The 19,294-nt window shown below is 34.7% G+C and overlaps 1 long non-coding RNA gene across 1 annotated transcript in view; it reads right to left on the bottom strand.

Moving 5' to 3' along the window:
* Positions 1 to 3,835: 3,835 nt before the first annotated feature.
* Positions 3,836 to 19,294, bottom strand: part of LOC140624037 (uncharacterized) — a 51,281-nt gene continuing 35,822 nt past the window's right edge. The window contains exons 2-3 of the long non-coding RNA XR_012023583.1: positions 7,229 to 7,279; positions 3,836 to 4,709 (exon numbers count right to left, since the gene is read on the bottom strand). This is a non-coding gene — a long non-coding RNA (uncharacterized lncRNA). The remainder of the gene's footprint in view (positions 4,710 to 7,228; positions 7,280 to 19,294) is intronic.

Raw genomic sequence — 19,294 nt, 5'->3', positions numbered from 1 at the left:
GTTAGGCCATTTAATAGCAAAATAAAACAAACACAGAGAGGTTAGTAAACTTGTGTTCAATTAAATTAATAATATCATTAGTAATATAGCAATATAATTTGCCCCAGAATTATAAATATGTATTTATCATTCAACCCTTAATTGATGAACACAAAACTATAAAAATACATAATAGATAAAACTGAGTGAAGTTCTAAAGGGTTTATTATAATAGCACTGATTCAGAGTACAGCAAATATTCAATAATAGACGCTTGAAAGATTATTTTACAGTATATTTCTTATTTGATAAGAATATCAACAAAGTTGTTTAAATTCTGTAATAACTTTAGAAAAGATTACTGATACAAGCATTTATTATTTTTTGTAATCTGCTTCAAGCTCACCCTGCTAGAAATGCTTTTTTAGTGAAGTAACTAATTTGCCAAGTTAAAATCACTTTACAAATGAGGAGGCTAATTTTGTTTTTAATCATTTAACTATAGGATATTAATCATATGGTGAAAGAGGAAATTTAACAAAATGAGCATGTTCAAATCATTTGGCTAGCATGTGCTAAAGAGAGCAGATAATACCTCTTTTGGGAGATTTTTTTTTTTTTTTTTTACCTGAGACAAAAGCAGATCACAAAGTGTATTGGTGTTTCTTTTTTAAATCTGTAACACAGTAGCAGATTGTCAAAAAGGGTTAAAGACTATGTCGGCCATGACTTTCTTCAGCTCTCTAGAGTGTGGCAACATGTATTATTTGGCGTAATCATGACACAGATCTGCATGTGTATGTCTTCAATAATTCATGTTGCAGCTTGTCTCACTGTGGGGACAGATGTCAGTGAAACCAGTGACAGCCGATCATGCTGATCTCACAGTGACACTGAGCCTTGAGTATATGCCCAGTGAGTATGATTAGAGCTAAGAATATACAGGCCAGCAAGTTTGGGTGAAGCTATTCATTTTATAAATACATGAAATGTACATGTTTACATGCATGTATGTATAAAAACACCTTACTTCCATATAATTTCCTAAAGATTTGGAAATATTTATAATTTGTATTAGTTCTATGTGGGAGCATTCCTTACATTTGAATGTCGTATTTATTAGATCACTTCAAATATATGTAGACTATGTTAATGACAAAATCAATTATTTATTGATAGGCATAGAAAAGTATATATCTCCTACAGGTGATTTATAGAAATACCAGTCTTGTTAATCTTTCATTACTAATTCATGTATGGAGCAAATGTTGCATATCCAGAAGATCAAAAACACTGACACATTGAAGTTTTGCTTTCAAAGACTTAGCTTTGTTTTTCACAATGATTGGTATTTTCTTTTAATGTTAGAATAAAAAAATGATCTTATTCCAGATACTCTAAGAAAAGCATAAGTGTACATCTATCAGTGTCTGTGAATATTATAGAATATCGAACATTGATTACATTATAGAAACATTACCCCTGCCCAAAGTTAGTCTAATCCTTATGCATTAACCCATAAAACTTTAATAGCAAAGGATTAGAATAGGAGAACGTTCCTGGAGCTGTGCAAGTCTATACTATTAGAACAGGAGTGACATTAGAGCAGTACTTACCTTCCATGTGTGCATGAAGAAATGCAGAGCTAGTAGTTTCAAAGCCTTTTTAAAAACCAGAATGTTGTGTAATATTTTTGGATCCCAAAAATGAGCTCTATTTATCCATTTCTTGGATAACATTAGAGAAGGGTCAGGTTCTACTTATAACCTACAGAATCCCTCATAAACAACTAGAAAATACCGTGTGTATGTTTGTATATGTGCATAAGTATGTGTATGGGTGTATGTATACGTACATGTGTATATATATATATGATATTTTAAAATATTCAACAGAACAAAAGTTCATATTTCTGTTTTCTTTGGCAATATAATATGTTCTTCTGTCATTTTTGACTTGCCCTTAGACATACAGCATTTTGTTTTGCTTTTGGAGTCATTTTTATTAGTGATTTTGTGATTTTAGAGAGGAAGTTCCTGGCTTCTTCCTAATGATTCCTTTGATCTCTACCTCCCCCCATCAGTACATTTAGAAAAAGGCATTGATTTTCCATTATCCCAGGATTAGACTGTTTTCAAGATACATGCAAGTCAGGGAATCTCTTCAGTGCTTCCATGCGTAGTGTTGCCTAACAGTAGGTACCATTTTTCTTTGGAGGTGCATTTACATAAACATTTCTAATCACAGCTCCATAAAGAGACACGGTGTAATAATTCATGACTTTTAGGTAATATGTCATATGAATCTTAACATATGGCATTACACTCTACAATGGCAATCTTGGCTTCCAAAGGGACCTGGAAAACATCCAGTGAGATGAGAATAAGCCAAACTTGATAGAAAACCATATCGATGCTAATCCAGGTTTACACCTTTCATTCAGACTCAGAACTCTCTAGCAGATGGTTCAGTGTTGAAGAACTAATGTTAGCAAAATGTCAAAACTATTTTGCTAGACTCCCCAATTGTTCATACAGAGTATTTTTCAAGTGCTGGATATCAAAATGGTATTAATAAATGGCAGCTCTAAGGTCTCTGATCATAAATGCAGGGTTTTAGTTTCAATTTCCAAGGACAATCTGGCTTTGGTCTCTTGGAAGACAGCCAATCAGCTTTTACAGTTTGACTTTACAAATTTTAGAAGTTTCTTCCCTGATTCTTCGGCCAACAAGGAAATAGCAAGGAAGACAAAGGAATGCAGAACCACTTGGCAGATAGCATTATTAGTGGCGACTTTATCTATTTAATCATCCAAATGAATGTCATGAGATAAATAAAGACTTTGAATCGAAATTTCTTATATTTGGGTTCATGGATATAGAGAAAAAAAATCTCAATGGGCTTCAGAGAGTCCATAAATCATCTGAATTTAGAGGCAAATGTGGGTGTGGGTGTGTATATGTATAATTTTCTATGTGCGCACACATAGACACTGAATATGCAAAAGGAATGAATACATGAGTGAATGACCCTCATATTAGGATATAACAATGGTGTCAGTTGGTTATAGAAACTCAGAATTCCATTTTTGAAAAACAAGAATCGGGGATCCCTGGGTGGCGCAGCGGTTTAGCGCCTGCCTTTGGCCCAGGGCGTGATCCTGGAGACCCGGGATCGAATCCCACGTCGGGCTCCCGGTGCATGGAGCCTGCTTCTCCCTCTGCCTGTGTCTCTGACTCTCTCTCTCTCTCTCTCTCTCACTGTGTGCCTATCATAAATAAAAAAAAAAAAAGAAAAAAAAAAAACAAGAATGGGGGCACTTGGGTGGTACAGTTGGTTGGGCATCCCATTTTGGTTTCTGTTGGGGTCGTGAACTCAAGCCCTATGGGGTTCTGTGTTCAGCACAGAGTCTGGTTAAAACTGCTTCTTCTCTCTCCACCCCTCCCCCTCTCAAATAAATAAATATATTTTAAAAATAAGAATGAATCTATTTGTACCTAGATATTAATTTTACATATTAATTAGTCACTTACTGCCTATTAGGAACTATGCTGTCTTTAATGCATTTTTTCTTTTTTTTAAGATTTTATTTATTTATTCATGAGAGACAGAGAGAGAGAGAGAGAGATGCAGAGACATAGAGAGAGATGAAGCAGGCTCCATGCAAGGAGCCTGACATGGGACTCAATCCAGGGTCTCTAGGATCACGCCCAGGGCTGAAGGCGGCACTAAACCCCTGAGCCACCCGGGCTGCCCTGCATTTTTTCCTCTTATACTACAGGCATATCTTCTGAAGTAAGAATTAAGAGCCTTGTTTTTCAGATGTCTCAGAGAGACAGACTTCTCTGCACTCTCTCAATTGGTAATCTAGAATGAGACTTCCTGACTCCAAATTCCACTTCTTTTCTTTTATATGACATTTACTCCTTTAATAATGGTTTCCATTTTAGTGTAAACAGACTACCACCCCAATAGCAAAAGACAGAGTTAGCCAAGTCTATGGTAACATAAGAAGACATATAAGTAGGAGACTACTTTTAGGTAATATTTCTTTTAATATTTCTTTATGCAAGTCTACAGGATATCAATATTATTATTCTCAAGACATGTGTTTTCCTTTGCAAACTTCCTGTAGCAGCCAATATCAAACAGCGGCAAGACTTTCCAGCACATATGTTTAAGTCCTAACCGTTAGCCTAAGACAAAGCAAGTGGGCATTCCACCCTGAAAGCCAGTTCACAACAAGACAGCTATTTTTCCTATTTCTCCATGAATGCATTTCTAGGAGTGAAGTCACTGAAAAAGATTCATGTGTAGCCCCTAAAACACTAGGCAGATTAAACCCCCAAAAATGATCAGTAAGATTGATGTGAGAAATTTAAGAGCTGAAAGGATGTATCATGTTCAAATTAGATAAAGCCATTAAATCAGGGCTAATCCCATAGAGGGGACCTGTGCAGGGCTCAGGATTGGGGGTCTGGGGGGTTAGTCATTTGTATGTCCTTGCCTGAAGGAGTGTCAAGTTGGACTCTCCAACATTGTTCCAACTACATAACTCTTACATTAGTGACGACTTAATAGATTTCCTCACTTCTAAACACGAATTTGTTCTTCTCAGTATGTCTTTTATGATTAACCATGGTTTTATTTTCATTTTTGTTCATTATCAATTTCATCACTGAAGACTGTCCATATTTCTTTAATGTTGTGACAGGAATCCTTTACTGAAGCTAAAAAAAAAAACAAACAAGAATGAAACAAGCTAAGAGAATAACACTGTACTCCATTTTTCCATTTAAAATGTTACAAAACAGCTTTCAGTTTAAAAATTTTTGACAGTGTATATTCAATTCTTCAACTAACAGATGCATGTACATAAAATTATATGATTGAAATTCAGTGTCAGGGGCTTTAGTCATTTAATTTGGGCAAACTTAAGACATTGGTTCATAATATAGCTATTGAAATATCTCTAATAATGAGAGGGATTTTTATGAAATGGTGACATGGAAGTGTTTATTGAATTTAAAAGGGGTGGTTTATGGCAATATTTTTAAAGGAAATTAATATAATTCATTTTTTAAATGAAAAGTGATTTATTTGTTTTATTTTTTTAAAGAAATCAATTTATAAGGAAATTGAGTGAACAACATATGTCTATTCAGTGAAAGAAGAAACCAAACCTTCTCTTAGGACTTTTGGTCCAGAGTTCTTCACCCTAAAACTTCAACCATTGATAATGTTTTTACTAATTAAGAAATATTAGAACTATTAGCTACTACTTAATAAAAAAAATGAAGACACTGAGAACTACTGATAAGGTATGCTTCATGTTCTTATCAAGATTTTGAGATATATTTCTCAAATGACTAAATGACCTTAATAAAAGGTAATAGATAAATGCCTTTAGCGAAGACAATCTAGTAAAGAAAATAGTTTCCAATTGTGAAGTCTAGCTTGAAAGTGGTCCTTGGAAGTCCTACTCAAAATGCCGGTCTGAGAATTTAAATCAACTTTGTCAGAAATACAGTTTGATTCAGCTATAGATACTGTTTTTTCATTACAAGACACTCACAATAAAGAAAGCAATGTGTTGATTTCCATTCTGGGGCAAGCTCCCTAGTGTATGATGGACTGGACTGTTTAGATACTGCCACCAGTTGCCTAACCACATTTTATGTAGCATTTGTCTAAGAAAAGATTATTTCAATGCATCATCACTGTTAAATATCTGTTTCTAATCAAGATTTTAAAATCACATGTGAATAAAGTGGGGCTTTAAAATAGGCAACTGATTTTTCTCAAACCAGTGCTATTTTCACGTACATAAATAACTAAAGGAGAGTTTTAGAAAAATATACTGCTATTTAGGGAAAACTGTAAGAAAATAACATTTAGGAAATGAACATAAAAGACCAAAAGTTCACATGTTGTACTGTCTTCAGCAATCTTCCCATAACTGACAGGCAAGGGTAATGGTAATATTTATTTTCTCTTTTATTGTAGATTGAACCATTTTATAACTAGGGTTATAAGTAAAGGAATGTTGGCCATTTTCCACTTAGGAATGAGGAACTTTAGCTTGTAAGCACCTGCTTATATTAGCTTAGGCTTTCTTAATGACATCTGTCTTACTATGTTTGTGATGCTATGGCAGAATACCATAAAATGGATGGCATAAACAAGTAACATTTATCTTCCAGAGTTCTCAGTGAACTCTTTCACAGTTTCTCAGTTCGGGGCTGAGAAGTCCAAGATCAAAATCCTGGCCATTCAACATCTGATGAGAGTCATTTTTTTAGTTTCCAGACAGCTTCCTTTTCTCTGTGTTCCTCACATGGTAGAGAGAAAGAAGAAAAGGAGGGCCTCTGGTCTCTTCTTATAAGGACACTAATCCCATCATGAGGAATCCACCCTCAAGACCTCATCTAAGCTTAATTATCTCTCAAAGGTCCCATCTCCAAATACCATCACATTAGGGTTTTTAACATATCAATTTTGTGACGGAAACATTTAGCTCATAGCAATAAAGTGAATGTCATCTAAAATATATTGGTCCCCAGATTAAGACCAAAAGCGTGTTTAAAATATTTTTGAGCTAGAGATAGGTCAGGATAACTCTAGAATGGAAATGTAATCTTCCTACAGGGAAACAGACTATCCATTGTTCTGATAATTTAGTAGGATAATTGAGTGTGTGCCACAGAAACCAAGCACTTCTCTCACTCTCTTATCCTTTGGATTTACAGAAAAAAGCAGATACATCATTTATATAATGAATGGGATCATTCCATAGCAATTTGGGAAGTCCAGATCACTTCAATATAGAACGTTAACTGTGTCTGTGGCTCATCATATGAGCTCCAACACTGACTGGGTAACCTTAGGCAAGTTACTTGGTCTTTCTCTGTCCAGTTTGCCAATTTATAAAGCAGAGATAATCACAGGATTTATCTCTAGAGAAGGGATTATATGAGATAACCAAGTAAAGAGCTTAGCACAGCAACAGTGGTAAGCACTCAATAGATGCTACTATTGCTATTTAGATATGGTGATTTCACCTAACTCAGGAGTCTTCGTTTTACAAATGTGTCAAGGTTAACTTAGATTCCAGTGTCCTAAGTGGTGGCAGGCGTTATTGTTTTTAATAATGGGTTGACCTTAAGGAAATGTATTTTCCCTACAGACCCAACATGACCACTTACACATTTGACAAGTATAACATTTTTTAAAGAAAATAACATTTTACCTCTAGCTTCTGGATCTTTTGTTCAAGACAAGGCTCTATCAGAAACAATAGCTTTGGAAAAAAAAAAAAAGAAACAATAGCTTTGTTATAAGACATTTTATTCTAGGAAAGGTGGTTTTGCATATTCAGTAGGGCTCCAGGCTAGTGATTTTGTGGTTAGGTTTCTTGTCTTCTAGGAAGCCCTTGACAAAGGTCACAATCTGCTCGTTCTTCTTATTAAAATAAAGATGGAAAGCATTGATGATAACTCTGCCCAGCAGCTAACTTCATCATCTGTAGCAGTTTCAACATATGCTTGTGAGATAATGAAAAATATAGCATTAAATACGCTGGCAGATTGAATCTTGTTTCAGGGTAAATAAGGTAAGTCATTTTTTTCCCTCTTCATTTCCTCAGAACCTGTTTAGCATTAGACTGTTAATATCATCACTGATACATGACAAAACCGTTGCATAATATACTGCGTTTCAGACCAACCCCCACATAAAAGAGAGCAACGAAAAACTATGAACATTAATCGGGCATTCAAAATAATGAAGTGCTTCAAGCCAACCCTCTTCTAAAGCCTTCTACTCCAAGTTTTGCAGGAACAAATAGTTTTATAAATCTGACATGCTTTCCTGGTCCCATTTTAATATTACGAAAATGTCATTTTTCTGAGCTATAGTCAATAGTCAAGAATATATTTTATAGCCAATAGTAAAAATATTCTGTGCAATCTTTATGATGTGATCTTTTTTTTAAGAAACAAGTTTAGAATCTAAAAAACAAGTTTGTCAATATTGGGAAGAAAGGAAGAAAGGATTATTTACACTCTAATCTTCAAAAACTAGGAAAATACACATAATGGTTTTCAGCAACCAATATTTTGTCATGGTACATTTTCACCTGGGGAAATTATAGCTATATGAAGTCTACATATATTTTTAATCTAATAATAATTTTAAAATGCTACTAATAAAAAGTATGTAACTATTCATTTCAGAGAAATATCAAATAAGTTAACAGCAATTGAATTTGTGATTATAGTGGGGAGTATAGCTCAGGAAAATTTTCTACACACACACAATTCCAAAAAAATTCTCATTTTAAATTAAAATATGATTTGGGGCATCTGGATAACTGTCAGTTAAGCCTCTGATCCTTGATTTTGGCATGGGTCATGATCTCAGAGCCGTGGAATTGAGCTTCACATTAGGCTCCATGCTCACAGAGGAGTCTGCTTGGAATTCTCTCTCTTTTCTCTTCCTCTACCCCTCTTGTCCCCGTATGTGTACATGTGCATGCTCTCTCTCTCTCTCAAATAAATAAATAAAATCTTTAGAAATAAAATAAAATATGATTTAAGAATGAAAGTATTTACTCATTTTATTAAGATAAAAACTTAATTAGAAGCTGGCTTTTTATTGATTTTATCCTTTGGTTGGTAACTCTATGTTACCATGTTGTGCTTTTATGTCACAAGTACATTTCTATGGCCTGTCCTGTGTCCCTTGATCCTAGATGATAAACACACTTTGTTCAGTTGTTTCCATTACACTAGAAGATAGTCTCAGTTGCTCACTCTGAGTTGTCCCATTTATGCTATTGCCATCAAATTCATCTTTCAAAAGTAACGTTAGGACAAACATCTTCCCTCTACTGGCTCTGGTTTACAGAAACAATAAATGGCTCAGCTGTAGCCATTGCTTCACAATCTAATTAAAACAAGAAATTGCAGATGCTGTGGATTTTTTTTTTTTTTTTTTATGCCTAATGATACAAGCAACTGCATGGAGCACATATGCTCATTTTCTATTCTCTTACAAAGACTACAGAGAACCTGAACTTGCAACAAGCATGGGATGTGGTATGTTAAGTGTTATTCAAGGTCAAATGTTTTTAGAAGTAAAAATAGCAACATTAATCAAGTGATTTCTTGTATTGTAGTCTAAGATTTAATGCTTTTTTAAATTTAAAGCCTGAAATCTATCATATGAATATATCAAGCCCAAATCCACTTTGAATTATGCCTACATAGTCTTTAAGATAGTATTTCCCATGTGTTTATTTTAGACTGATTTCCATTTTCTTTTAATTGTATGTTTTCAATATGAACTGAAGTATACAAGTAATATACATGAAAGCTTTAAGCATAACAAAGAAAACACCTATGAACCAACCCACCACCCAATTTAACAATGTTAACATGACAAATATCATTGACTCGTCCATTTTTTTTCCCTTTTTTTTTTTTAAGTTTTATCATATTCAGTTCAAAATACCATCAGATTGCCCTTGTGATTTCTTCTTTGACCCCTAGGATATTTAGAAATACATTGTATAGTCTCCAAATATTTGGGTATTTTCTATTATCTTCTGTTACTGATTTCTAATTTAATTCTATTATGGTCAAAGCTCATACATGCTCTGATGATTTAAATCCTTTTAAATTTATTGGCCTGTTTTATGGTCCAGAATATGTTCTATATTAGTAACTTTGTTATGTGCACTACAGATTCTGCTGTTCTATAAATTCGATTAGGTAAAATTAGTTGATAGCATTAAGTGTTCTACATACTTACTGATTTGCTGTCTGCTTGTTCTGTCAGTTATTGAGGGCAAAATATTGAAATTTCCAGCTATAATTGAAGATTTGTCTATTTCAGTTCTGTTTTTTACTTCATGTATTTTGAAGCTCTCTTCTTAAGTTAAAAATCTTTCAAATTGTTCTGTCCTGTTGGATCTTTTATCATTATGAAATGACTTTCTTTTTCACTGATGGTAAGTTTTAATATCTGTAGGTCATGTTCCCACATATTTTTCTTTTTCTTCAGTTCAGTGGTATCTTGGTTATTCTAAGACTTTTGCTCTTTCATACACATTTTTTTCATATACATATAAAAATCATCTTGCGAAGTTTCCCAAAGTCCCTAATGAGGTTTTGTTAGAATTTCTTTGAAATTTTACATCAAATTTGTGAAGACAGGGACAAGAACTTGATAAAGGATATCTGCTCAGAACATATAGTAAACTATATATTTAACACCTAAACATTAAAGACTAACATTACCCCTAAAACCAGAAAGTGGTTAAAGAGAATGCTTATTACTACTTCTATTCAATATTGTACTGGAGGATCTACCCAGCTCAAAAAGACGTAAAAATCAATATGTAAGTAGAAAAGGGGGAAAAGTTGTCGTTATTAATTAAATGATGCATTTGCCCCCATAGAAAATCCAAAAACAAAAACAAAACCCTACAAGCAAATTACTAAAAGTAATAAAGTAATTTAGTGAGTTCACTGAAGTTTTCAGGAATATTTAGTAAACTCAAAAATTACAATATCAATAAAAAGTAAGATACCTAGGAATAAGTCTAATTATGAATAAAACTTAATGAAGAAACTATAAAAATTAATTGAAATACAAATTCTAATTATGGTGAGGATATATACAAGAGAAATTCTTTTAACTTAATGGTAGCTATGTATGGTACAACCATCTTGAAATAACTTAGCCAAACTTAGTACTGAGTTGGAAAACATAAAAAGAATTCCTAAAATTACAAAAAAATAAATAAGAGACATATTCAAATGTATTTATTTATAGACATTCATGTGGTAAGCAAAATTCTAAATTGGCCCCTAAGATTTTCACCCTCTGGTGTATACATATCCTGTAAAATGCTCTCACCTTGAGTATGAGCAGGACTTATGAACCTGATGAGATATCACCTCCAGGATTATTTTATATTATGTGGCAGAAAGGAGTTTGTGGAAGTAATTAAGATCTGTGATTAGTTGACTTTGAGTTAATCAAAAGAAATAACACTCTCGGTGGGCCTGACCTAATCAAGGAACCCTGAAAAGAAGAAGACATTCAAAGCTAAACATATCTCTTTTGCTGGCTTTGAATAAGCAAACTTGCCATGTTGCAGAATAGTTCATATGCTACGTAAGTTAAGTGGCCCCCAAACTAAGAAAGTCTGCAGCTGGCAGACAACAAGAAAGCAGAGACCTCAGTCTCACATTACAAAAAACTAAATTCTACCAACAGCTTGGAAGCTTCTGAAGAGACTCTGATCAACATCTTTATTTTGACTTTTTGAGATCCTAAGTAAAGAAAACCAGCTAGCTGATCCATGCTGTGCCCAGACTCCTGACCCATAAAACCATAAAATAACAAATTTGTGATGTTTTCAAAGTCTAAATTTGTGGTAAGTTGTTATGCAACAGTAGAAAAATAACACAGTTTGTAATGGCAAAACAAAAACCAAAAACAAAACAAAGCCATTCTAGAATAACCCATATGTCTATGAGTAGCAAATGAATTAATGAATTATTTCATTATAGTCATAAAATGTGCTAAACCATGATAAAATTAAATAAACTATATCAACATAAATTGATCTCAAAAAGCTATTCAGCAAAAACATGCAAATCATAAAAATATACTCCCTATGACTCTATTTATATAATTGTTAAAACAGGAAAAATTAAATGATATATCATTTAGAGACATTTATCAATGAGAAATGGTTAATATACAATGTCAAGATTGAGATTGCCTTTGGTGGAGGAAGATACTTGTGAGGGTTATAAAAGCGGCTTCAAAGATGTTGTTAGCCTACTTCTTAGGCTCAGTGGTGAGTACGTGGGAGCTTATTATTTTTAAAATTCTGCATATATGTTAAAAATGGTATTTTAAATGGAAAAGTTACCACTAAGAGTTTATAATCCTGTTTTGTTTTTTTTAAAAAATATTTTATTTATTTATTCATGACAGACACAGAGAGAGAGAGAGGGAGAGGCAGAGACACAGGCAGAGGGAGAAGCAGGCTCCATGCAGGGAACCTGACATGGGACTCAATCCCAGGTCTCCAGGATCACACCCCGGGCTGAAGGTGGTGCTAAACCGCTGAGCCACCAGGGATGCCCTATAATCCTGGTTTTTTTTTTTTTTTAAAAGTCCCTAAACTCCAGAAAGTTAATTTCTTGTCTTCCTAGATTAGAAATCGAGTAATAAGTTCATCAAGTGGAAAAAAATTATGTATGGCTCTCCAAGTGCATTTAAATACAGCAACAGCAGTAGCAGCCATGGTAGTAGTCATCTCTTCACCCTAATTATTGATGGCAGTTGAGGCAGATTAGCAAAGTGAGCCAGGAGACTAGTGACCCAGGTGTCATCTTTCTTCTGCTGTGTTGTATGCTTTGCATGTTCAATCTGTGCTGTGTTGGGAAACTGAAGCCAAGAGAAAACCCAAGCACTAATAATGGAGAAAGAGAAAAAGAAAAAGAGAAAGACACAAAAGCTGAAAGCAGGGAGAGAAAACAAATTTAAATATGCTTCACATTTTTTGGATTAATTAGAAAGTGAATCATAAACCACTGTTTAACTGGCAATGTGATTGTGGATGAATTATTTATTCAATTGAAACACACCACCTATGTTTACAATATTGAACTGTTTTGCTTATACATCTTGAGTATTGAACCATTTTGCTTATGAGAAGAATATCTTAGTAAGGGTCCTGAGAAACTCCGTGGAACCAGAACTCGTGAACCTTCCTAATGAAATCTTGAAAGACAAGCCAGTTCTCTGTTTCTACACTAAGTTTCCAAATCTAATTCTACTTCTCTAATGGTTGTCTTGAATCTCATGACCACTATGGCTAAGTGAACGATCTGAGCTAGATCTATGGCAGGAACACCTTGCAATAAGACTTTGTATAGGGGATCCCTGGGTGACTCAGCAGTTGAGCATCTGCCTTCAGCACAGAGTGTGATCCTGGAGTCCCTGGATCAAGTCCCACATCAGGCTCCCTGCACAGAGCCTGCTTCTCCCTCTGCCTGTGTCTCTGCCTCTCTCTCTCTCTCTCTCTCTCTCATGAATAAATAAATAAACTCTTAAAAAAAAAAGACTTTGTATAGATGTACCAAAAGTTTCTTATAACAAAATGTTGCTAACTCAGATTTCACAAAGCTTAATTCTCACAACCAGCTAAAAAGGATCACTGGGTATCTTCTAAATTACCAGGCACTTTTAACACATTCTACTTTGCAAACTAATTCTAGCCTACAATAATAGGAATGTGCATAAACAGGGTGGTAGTATCTATATATGTTATTGCTGTGGCTTAAAAAAGATCAAATTACTAACTATAAAAAATTATCACTAAGAATAAGGAAAAAAGAATTCACCAATTTTCCCCTTCCAGCATAAAAATTTTTAATAATCATTTGCTGTTAGGTTAGAGGAAATGATTTTCATTTAGTGAATTCCAACTTAATATTTAAGTATTAGGACACTGCCTTATCCCTGTCCTCTTTGACTCCCACTATCCCACTCCCAACAATAAAATTCATCTGTACTAGACTAACAGTCACAAAATTTTAGAACTAGAAAAGATTCAAGATAACATGTGGCTCAGCTGAACAATAACACTATATTTGGGGTGGTAGTTAAAATTTCTTTTTGAAATGAACACTAGAAAAGTAAAACTGGATTTTTCCCATAGACCATCATTGAGAAGGTTTATTAGCTCCCTGAATTTGAGAAAGAATTCACTTTTTAACAGCTGGATTTTGGCATACACACACAAAATAATAATAATTAGGTCAACTATTTTCAAGGGGAATAGGACCTTGCAGCATGGAGACTATAAAGGAACAACATTTATAAATATTGGCAACCAGTTGTACACTAGGAAACCAAAAGCAATTTATGTAGGAATTTGCCATCTCTCTAAAATCTATGACTAATTTCTCAAGTGGTTTTATTTCTCATACTTAATCACTCTACTTCCTACTTCAAAATATAGGTGAGGGGATTTGGTTGCATCCAATGCTCCAAAGGGATCATGGAACAAAATATGCCAGTGAGGTTTTAAGAAGGCTGCTTATATAACTAACAATGGAACACCTTATAAGATTTAAATGGAAAAATGAGATAAATTTTTCTCTTCTTGGATACTTTCAAAAGCTGGAGACTATTATTCTCTTCTCTGTTTGTCATTGCAGGATTGCTTTTCTTTTTTATTTTTTAAAAGATTTTATTGATTTATTTGAGAGAGAGAAAGTATGAGCAGGGGGAGTGGTAAGGAGAAGTAGAGAGAGAAGCAGACTCCCTGCTGAGCCCTAAACTGAGCTAGATCCCAGGACCCTAGATCATAACCTGAGCCAAAGGCAGACACTTAACCAACCGAGCCACTCAGGTACCCCAGGACTACTTTTCTTAATCAAATTATTTTGGAGCCAATTCATAACTTCTGCTATTTATAAATAAATTTTGTCGTATTGCCTTTGCCCCCAATTTTCCTTCTCATCAAGTATACCTATCAGTCAGCCCTTTCAGGGTTTCAAGTTAAGCTCTTTCATAGGAAAACTACATTTGATAATAATATTAATCTTTGCATGAAGCTCTTATATACATCATCCCATTCCATTCTTTTTTTTAATTTTTTTTAAGATTTTATTTATTCATCAGAGACAGGCAGAGGGAGAAGTAGGCTCCATGTAGGAAGCCCGATGTGGGACTCGATCCCAGGGCCCCCTGGATCACACCCTGAACCAAAGGCAGACAACCGCTGAGCCACCCAGGCGTCCCCCATTCCATTCTTAAAGTAGCAGTGTTGATATATAGATTTCCATTCTTTAGAGAAGAAAAGAGAATGCTTGGAAAAGTGAAGTGGCCTGCCCAAGATCACAGCTAAATAAATGACCGAACTAAGAATAGAAGTGAAATTTCTTTGCACAATGCTCAGTATGATTTCTTAAAGCCACACTTCTCCTTAGATGCATCAGCTTGTCTCTGTTCATCACTCCTCTCTTCTTACTCTTCACTTCCATATCTATTTCCATGCAATAATGTTTATGAGCTTGCATCCAAATTGCTGTGGACACAACACTAATTACAAGGGACTTCTGGCAATCTCCAAAGGCCTTGCAGTGCCTGAATTCTCTGTGGCACCAGTACCAACTGAGATACTTATGAGGAAATAGTATAGAGTTGATGAAACAAGTTTCTGGTGCCTTTGCAAGCAGCGAGTCTGTAAATTTAAAGAGGTCTTCCTTCTCTTCTGAAGACAGTGAATTCATGACTGTCTCTGAATATTTTGCCTTACTATCATTCTTTAGTGGCTGGAGTATTTAGGTTTTATATGTCAGTCTGGGAAAATCACATACAACTTAAATTCACATTAAAAATATAGTCAATTACTATCATTCCTATCAGGGAATATCCAGGAAATTACTGTAGGTAACTTAAATTGAGGAGATTTAATACATAAGTAATGAGTGATGGAATTGTTGAGAAGCCAGTAGAGGATGATGAAACAACCCTGGTGGTTTCCACAATTGCAAGAAGCTACTACCACTTCTGGCCCTAGAAGGACAAAGGGGGAAAGTCTTATTATCAGAGACTGGAAATCACGATTGGTGGTGGAAACACTAGAACTCAGCAAAGGCTTTGTAGTGAAGAAAATAAAAAAACACAGAGGACACTGGCCATTATAGAAAGATATTACCCATGGATAAGCTAGAAAGAAGAAATACCCTGGTTTCTCTCATCTTTTTTTTCCTCCCATCACCACTTCAACCCCAGGCCTTGCATGTACCAAATTTACCAAAAGCCAGTTTGCAAGTTAAGTCTGAGAAACATTTTGTGGGTGAAGGGTCAAAAATAAATATTAGTAAGCAGACAATGACCAATCCACTTCCTAAGGCATAAAAGAGGAAACTTAGAGCTGCAAACGGATTGCTGAATTATGTTCAATTTACTTTTCTTTTATATAATAAAAATCATCTGCAAATTTCTAAGTAGCCTAGACATTGTAGCATTTGGTACATAATGTAGCTGGTTAGTGAAAATCAGGCAAAGTATAGAAAGTAATGTAGCATAAGTACTATCATATTTTCTCATTATACACTTTAAGCAACAATAATGGATATCATTACACAAAAATATGTACTAAAATCATACAATTTACTTGGATTGTACAAAGAAAGGATTTACTTCGTCTGTCAAGATATGTATACCTCCAATTACATATTCATTATATAAGCACCCACTCAAGACCTACTATGTGGTATGTAATTTGCCAATCCCTAGAAAAGCAAGTATTTTTATAAGACAGGATCATGTCCTCAAAAAATGGAGGGTAGGAATTAAGAATAAAGTAAATGATATATATATACTACATAAATATGATTGAGAGGAGCACACAAATAAGAAAATAATTCATTTTTTCCAGCAGGAAGCAAGTCAAAGAAGACTGAACAAAAGAGAGGATTTCTGGGTTTGTTTTTTAAGATTTTATTTGTTTATTTGAGAGAGAGCTCAAGAGGGTGAAGAGGACAAGCAGGGGGAGAGGCAGAGAGAGGGAGAAGCAGACTCCCCCATGAGCAGGGAGTCCAACTTGGGGCTTGATCCCAGGACCCTGGGATCATGACCTGAACTGAAGGCAGACGCTTAACCGATAGAGCCACCTGTGCTTCTTAGAAGAGAGGCTCTTTGAACCTAATCTGAAAATATAAGAAAAATCAAAGCAAATGCTTCATCTCTCTGAAGGCTTCCCATTCACACAATAATCTTATAATGATTGCTTATATGCCACCTTCTGTATTGATTATAACACTGAATCATTTGCTTACTTCAAGAAAATGCTTGAAAATAACCTCTCACATTTCTATCCACTTAGAAATTCCAGAAACTTAGCAGAGATATTCATAATTTTAAAGCGGTACATGCTACAGCATTAACTCCTTTTTCTGTCATTTCAAACCCTGTCCCCTTGCTATTCTGCTTCCTACATACTACTGAATACTTTATAGCAGTGGATCTTTGTTGTAACTTGCATTCTTTCCCAGTACAACCCAAGAGTCATACAGATCTGCTGTATGAGAGGCTGTAATCAAAAATTTTCTTTGTTTTCCACATTTGGAAAGGGATTCAGATAACATTTCGTATACTGGAAACTCTACACAAGATATAGATGAACTTGTTAGCCACTCTCGTACTGGAAAATGTGATACCTAAATCTTACTGCTTCTGTAGACCTTCTTCTGTGCTACAAAGACTCTAAAAATATATGGTGGTGCCTATCTCAGATTCACTACTTGAGACACTACATACCTATACTAGGAGTGAGGACATCCTTTAGGATAAAAACTGATCTCAAATTTCACAAATGTTTACCACCTAACTAGCTTTTGCATATATAGCATAATAACATAGCTTCTAATTCAAAACTTCTATTGCATGAAATTTAAACTAACCTTCCAGATTCATGACTTTTGCCACAAGAAGACAAAGAGGCTTTGTTCTCCTTTAAAAATAACAACAACAAAAAAACAATCTTATAGAGAATCTCAGCCTGAAGTCTTGATAATCATAAGCCCATATGTTTTCATGCTATGAGGAGAAAGAAACCATTTTAGGTGTGAATACAGATTCATGCAGACAAAAAATAGCCCATTGCTTAATGTGAGTCCACTCTGCCCGGATTTGGTTCTTGTCTGCAGCTGCTATTCTGATTGAGGTTTCCTCTATTTTGGTCTTGAACACCTCTCTGACTTGAACTCTTCCCCACATAGTCACAGCATTCCTAAATACACAATCACACTCTAACACCAGCCTAAAAAAAAAATTTATTCTTCTCTGCCAACAGAGAAGGCTGGGTTTTTATTGAACCCAGCCTCTTTGCTCCTGTTTCAATGCAAGAGGAGTTTCATGACTGTCTTACGGACACTGCCCATTGCCCACAAAACCAGTGCTAACTTCAAAAACTTTTTTTCCCCAATTTTTAATCTCATCTTTTATGTTGATGTACACTGTCACTAGCCAGAAAAAAAGGTGGGTTTGGAATATGCAGTAAGATGAGAAAGTAGAATATTTTTCTTTGCTATCTATATTGTTGCTTACCCACATGACTGAATCTATAATCTTTGGTGGTGTTTATGACCATGGAGAGTGAAAGAAACAATGAGAATTTATCACCTCAGAAAGTATAAAAATGCTATTTGTTCATTCATTGAGGATCTGTTATATGTCATACAATTTCTTTCTAATATAGCTATTATAAACTGTGTTGCCCTCCAAACAACTTAGGCATGGAAATGCTTTGGTTCAAACAACCAAAGTAACAGCCATTTCCCCTTTGCGTCCAGCTAGTTGCCTTTGAAAACTCTTTTTGTTGTTGTCTTACTCTAATATTAGGTCTCAGATTCAGGATTAAACAGAATCAATCAATCAAACAAGACCTATTCATTAATAAGGTGACTCTTCTTCCCAAATGTATGGATCCAAGGGTCTTCTTCATTTTGCTTTCCTGATACATGGAAGGAGTAGTGTAACCAAAGAGACGACAGTACCGATGACAGACAATTGATGTGTGAGTTTAATTCTGTGAGTTGGTTAATTTTGTCACAATTGCCCCACTTATCAAGCCCATATTTTAGGAATTCCAGTAAAGACACAATGTTCCTATAGAAGAACACAATGTGCTCATATTTTGGTAGTTCCCTTTCAGAAGAAACTATTATAAAATAAACAACTGACTCTTCTGGATTATTTTTAGAGCTATATCATCTCAAGGTACATATCCCTGTCCACAGAATGAGGTATAACATAAAACAGAAATTTCTGAATGGGAATAATACTGGGAAATAATATATAGAGTTGATCAAAACATCAAGAAACTAAAATCTTATCTTAAATTTTAAAAACTTTTTAATGAAAACAGAACTAACTGTGAAACTACAACCAAAAATATTTGCTATTCAAGCTATGTTTCACAAATCACATGGCTCTAGTAAAGACCTGTCTATCTTCATTGGAAGAAATGTCACATACATATTGTAGATGAGTTAGATGTAAGTAGGACCTGGCTAATGATATAAGAAAAGAACTAATTACAACAGAATAAACTTTGGTGTTTGAGTACCCAGGTAATGATATTCTAGAAAATTGGAAAATGGTACAAAATATATAGAAAATTCTGGGGCTTATAGCCAGCTTATGTTCAAGTGGTGCCAATAAAATGTGACCTCTCTACACTATCAAAGAAATACTCCAAATTATGCTTTAT

This window comes from Canis lupus, chromosome 33 (assembly GCF_048164855.1).
Source record: "Canis lupus baileyi chromosome 33, mCanLup2.hap1, whole genome shotgun sequence".
Lineage (NCBI taxonomy): Eukaryota > Metazoa > Chordata > Mammalia > Carnivora > Canidae > Canis > Canis lupus.
The sequence above is the reverse complement of the archived record's forward strand: the minus strand, read 5'-3'. Positions and strand labels throughout refer to the sequence as shown.